Below are 6,028 nucleotides of genomic sequence, written 5' to 3'. Positions count from 1 at the left end.
GCTCGTATTGCTCTCCAGCAATTTAATATTCGACAGTATACAAGGAAATCTCCAGAATAATTTATCCAAAAATATCAAGTACCTACAAATATAAAGTGCTAGTTTAAGCACAGTGATCTCTTATAATTTAAGAAATGGTGGGAACCCTCCCCAAATCTTAACTCATTTCTTCACGAAGAGTGAGGACAGGGAAAATAAAATCTTGGTAGTTCTTGTATTATACCCTAAGTCCCTAAGTGCCAAAAAGCTTCATGGACTGTATTTATCAGTGGGGTGAGGGTTAATAGTGGTGACAGGAAAATCATGCTGCATCCTTGCTGAATAACTTTAGGGCCAAGAGTTAGAAAGTCAGAGGTTGAGGGAATTATTTTAGTTAAAAATCGTATAAGCTTTATTAAGTCGATTGGGTACAGATGTCAAAATTTAACTAATATCCCAATGGTGGCTTAAGAACTCTTTGCTCTTGATATAACGCCCCACACGATTAATAAGAACATTTTTAATGAACTAAGTACCAATAGCAGGTCTCTTAATGCACAGTTACTGTATATACATAGTCCTCACAACAAACTTGTAAATAATTATTAGCCACATTTTACAGGTTTGGAAACAGATTCAGAGAGGGTAACTTGCCCAGAGTGTGCAGGCTTAAATAATGGCAAAGTTGAGATTCTAATCAAGTCTGCATTTCCCACTATACCTCAAAGCTTTCTGTATGAAAGACATGTTTCACGGGGTTCATCTCTGACAGCATCTTTGCAGTTTTCCTAACCTCTGGGAATGACTCATTGTTCTGCCACATTTCAAATGTGAACCAGCCCTCAGCATCAGAGCTCTCTAGCAATACAAAGCTAGCCTCATGTCATCCTGTGATCAGAATCATAGATAGCCTTGCTTTAAAAGAGCAACAAGTACCTACCAAAAACAAAACAAAGTCTTACAGATGTTTACTAAAAAATGCTTTCTAGATTACGTTAGTAACTACATATAACTCTCTGAAAAACGCTCACCTTCCCTCTTTTGGGTTTTGTCTTCTGCTGAAGGTTTGCTTGATCCTTACCACCAGACCCACGTAATTGCATAATCCTTTCCATTGTTAACTTAGAGGCCATCTTCCCAAACCACTAAGCTGTGCTTCTGCTAGAGCTTGAATCAAAAATATTATAGAGTTGGTTTTAAGAGCCTTAGAAGCCCCTTACCTTTTAAGGAACATGCATAAATATATGCAGATTTTCCAGACAAAACAAGAAAAACGCACATCAGCCTAAAATACACTCTGGTTTAAAACCTGGAACGTTGGTGCTGGGAAGATGAAAGGCAATTTCCTGTTGACTTTTTTTTTTTGATGTGGAGCATGGAGCAGAGGAAGGAAATGGGATAAGAAAACTGAATTGTCCCAGTAATGTTCTAGGAGACTCAGCCTTAACCATTTCCAAAATGCAAGAGAAAAAAAAGTTTCATTAAAATTAAATATGAGTATATACCTTTCATAGGAGGTGTTTGGAGTTAAGGTAACATGTATAGAAAAGTAATTAAAAGAGGGCTTGGAACTCCAAAGTTTAACCAGAATCTTCAGTCATTACACAGAAGGTACACAAATATGCTGCAGATTGCCATTTATAGCCCAGGAATGTATTGCCCAACTCTGGGGCCCCACTCCCTGCCTTGAGCAAAACTGAGGCATATTAAAAATGATGAGCTTATCTGAGCAAAAATCGATCTGAAGCTCGCACTGACAAACCAGAAGAGGTTAGGAGCACTCTACCATTCAGGAGTTCAGGGAGAGGCTTTTACAGAGAAAATGCAGAAGCAAAGCAAGGAAATTATTGATTGGCTACAGCTTAAAGCCTAGTTGGCTGTATGTGATTGGTTGTCCTTAGGTTTTAATTTAATAACCTTGAGGCATTTACAGGCTTAGGTTTGGTTTGCTTATGTAGGCCACACAGCACTAGAGCCACCTTAGTCTAAACAGCCTCCTGTTGCCTTAGCCAAGTGGCTTGTTAATTTCTTCCATTTGCTACAGTACCAGAGGTGTTGATCCAGCTACAGCAAGAGGTATTTGCTATGGCACAGACTCTTCCTTGTTTAGCCAACAAGTAATCTAAAGCAACTCTACTATCTCAAATCATCTCACCAAGAAAACCTAGGGACTTCTGTTCTGTAGGTATGGCCTTAGCAAGATTCAGCGATAGTTGCCAGAGAAGCATTGTCTTGCCGTGCATTAACAGAGAGAAAAAAGCAAGTAGTGAAAAGGCAAAAGGAATAAAGGTTTCAAATAGGAAATAAAGATCTTGATCCATGATCTTGGGAGAGCTGTCCACCTCAAGATGCTATCTGCTTCTGGGGAGGAACCTCCATAAGCCAATTCTAATTTTAGGTCTCCAGTTGTTGTACAGTTCCAAGAGTCTGGAGGAGCCCTTTTTAACTGGGAGATATGGACCCAAGGTTTAATTAAGGCCCTGAAGTTTGATTGCTGACTTGGTATGGTCCCTTCTAAGGAGGTTCAAGGGTAGTCTTTGTTCTTAGTGATTTCAAATCAGAAGGGTAGGAGAAAACTGGAAATCTTAGTTTGGAGAGTAGCCAGATATTTGAGAAAACTAGAACAATTCAGGATCCAGTCCGGTTTACAGGTATATAACAAAAGCTCAAAGACAGTGAATAGGACTACAATATGATATCCACAAGATCGTATTATAACTTTCTAGTGCAACATAATTTTTTTTAATAATCACCCCCATTTCTATCGAAGATAATCACAGTAAGACTAATTTGTTTGCAAAATAAGTCTAGTCTCATAAAACTTGGACTGATTATTTACAGAGGTGTAGTAGGAAGAGTAATTGACCATATAGGCTCTTTTTAAATGTTTTGCTAGGACTTTTCATAAGGAATCTTATATTGAACTTTTAGAGGCTCTCCAGATTGAGAAGTCAAGTCAAGGATTTGTCATTTCAGACTTCATCTGGAATACCTATAGATTTGGGTGAATTCCTCTCTTCTCAAGGTCCCCAAGATATCCTGAGGTTCTCGGGCCTGCCAGGAAGTGACTTTCCTTACTCACCTGGTAAGGTTTCTTGGAACCCTATAAACAAGATGCCAGGCCAGTTTTTCTCAGGAGCTTTATTGCCTCCATAAAGTCAACCTTAGTTCCTTAAAACTATCTGGTCATATCTGATTTTATGCATATTCTCAAATATGACATTCCAGTCAAAGCCTTGGTAATATAACCAAGGCTTCCAATTGTGTCCTGTTATAAGAACATATTCTTATTGGGCTTATGTAAATCACTATATTGCCATGAAAATAAGACTACACAACAAATTTCCAAATTCTGGAGGGATCAGGTAGGGGAAAAAACGTTTCACTTTTGTTTACAAAGGTATAATTTACCAAATTGCCTTAAGTCACAAACAGCTTAAGAGAGAAAGATTTCCTTAAATTTGGAAAACAAAACATTAAGGAATCAGCAGTGTTTCAAAGAAAAAGTTATAAAAAACATTATAATCATCCTCATCAGTTCATTTAATCATGTTATTAATTCTTATTCAGGATGAATCCAGTTTTTTCATTAGCTCTGAAAATTCTTACCCAGTTCACTTTTATGCTCTTAAACTTATCAGAAACCTGTATTCTAGATCTTTCCATGAGTCTCTAAAGACAAAGAAGCACTTCTGTGAAAGCATCAGAGTAAAACAATAACTCTCTGCAAATGACAAAAAGACTTTTAATAAAGTCCTTCCATACCTTTCCTTACCCCCTAGACACATTCTACTTTCCTTCCTACTTTTCACAGTAGGAAAAGTTGTTTCCTTTCACCCCTATATTTTAGTAGTTTTAAATTACATATAACGATTAGAATTTGTAACCCTTAGAATCCTTACTTCCGACTGAAAACTAAGAAGTAAGCAATTGTGGACTGTTACACTAGCATTCTGTGGATTGGCACATTTATAAATACATTTCATAATTTCCAGAAGTATATTCTTCTTCACAGTAAATTTTTCAATGTGGCATAAAACATGTTTACCAATAAACCCAAATATCTTTAGTTCCTCTGTAATAAGAAGCGAAAGTAGATAAAATGCCAAAAGTAGATAAATTTGTGTTCAGTAATTTTCAGTATTTTATCTTACTTGTAAATGATCTAGTCAATGAATATCCATAATTTAACTTAGTAGAACTTTCACCTAGTTTCCAAATCGCCCTCCACATACTTTTGTTTTTGTCCTTCTAATAAGAATCACCTCCCTGAAGTCCACATTTCCCAAGAAATGACTCTAAATACTTGAGATGCAGAATGCTTACATCTCAAAGCTCAAAGGCACAGAAAAAGGATGTAAGCTCCACCAAGGACTCTTATTCCCTAAATGCAGATGTTTTATATCATCTGCAAGCCTTTTGAGCTGAATAGGGGAGGTTTTGAGATTGGTAAAAAGGATAGACTTTTCATTGTTTCTAGAGCTGCATTTCTGTGCTTGTCAAAACTCGATTTGTAAGACAAGTAGTTGTTCTTTATTCCTCAAAGAACTGGGTTGCCAGCTGAATGGTATCAAGAGGCCCAATGAACCCACCCATCCAACTATATTATCTTCAATTTGCTTCTTTATGTCAGGGAGATTTCCAATTAAGATGAAAATTAAAAGATTCCTATGTTCCAGATTTGGAGCTGTGCATCTTTTGAAAGTTTTAGTAAATTCTTCCACAGTGGCTTCAGAATGTTTTTCTTTCCCTCTGGATACATAATTTCATTTCAGCTTGGTGGAGAAGCCCTTAAAAACAGCTCCTATCAGGCTCTGAATATCAGCTTCCAAAGTAACCAACTTTTTTTTTTTTGCATTTTGGCCGCACTATGCAGCAAGCGGGATGGCATGTGGGATGGTTCCCCAACCAGGGATCGAGCCCCGGCCTCCGCAGTGAATGCACCAAATCCTAACCACCAGGCCATCAAGGAACTCCCCAGAGTGGCCAACTTCTAACCACAAAACTCACTAAAAAAATCCTTTTAAATATTTTATTAACATGTTTTAAGTGGGACAAACAGTAATTATTCCTGGCAATACTGAACAAACTTTTCTTTTACTTCTAAACCAAAGGTATCCCTATCAAATAACTCAAAAACAAAACCATGGTTTAACCATGGATGCAAGAGGCATCCCCAAAGAAAGTGCAAAAGATATTACTCCCCCAGCCCCAAGATCCAGAGCCACTCCCAAAGATAATCAAAGAAAGAAAGAATTAGACAATTCCCCTGGTAGCTGGTGACCCACATTTCTGTCCAGCCATATTTTGGGGGTCCCCAATGTGACCGCTGAGCTGCCTGCACACATAAGAACTGCCAACCTGTGTGCCCTGATAGGCAGAAAGCCAAGCCAAGTTCTCAGGACATAAAACAAGATAAATGAGAAAGCTATAGCTGTCCCTGGGAGGAAAAAGACCAAGAACCAATGGGGACTTAAATGAAAGTTCACAAGCCACCACTCAAAGATCTAATTCTTTTTTATTTTTTTTAAATAAATTTATTTATTTTTGGCTGCATTGGGTCTTCGTTGCTACACACAGGTTTTCTCTAGTTGTGGCGAGCGGGGACTACTCTTCATTGCGGTGCGTGGGCTTCTCATTGTCGTGGCTTCTCTTGTTGCGGAGCACGGGCTCTAGGCACATGGGCTCAGGAGCTGTGGCTCAAGGGCTCTAGAGCACAGGCTCAGTAGTTGTGGCGCACGGGCTTAGTTGCTCCGCGGTATGTGGGATCTTCCCGGACCAGGGATCGAACCCATGTCCCCTGCATTGGCAGGCGGATTCTTAATCACTATGCCACCAGGGAAGCCCCCAAAGATCTAATTCTGACAAACATTTTTCTCCTGCCAATCTGAATCTAGAATGGAAGGAACAGTGTGAAATTGTACCTTCCTCTCTCAACCAGGCACCACAGGTGGAGGTCCAGGAGAACTGACTTTGGTAAGAATTCTCACCCTTTATGGGCTTCTGCCAGCTTTCCCGGGATCCCATCAGCAGGCTCTAAAGCAAGTGG

The sequence above is a fragment of the Kogia breviceps genome, chromosome 1, assembly GCF_026419965.1.
Source record: "Kogia breviceps isolate mKogBre1 chromosome 1, mKogBre1 haplotype 1, whole genome shotgun sequence".
NCBI classification, from domain to species: Eukaryota; Metazoa; Chordata; class Mammalia; order Artiodactyla; family Physeteridae; genus Kogia; species Kogia breviceps.
The sequence above is the reverse complement of the archived record's forward strand: the minus strand, read 5'-3'. Positions refer to the sequence as shown.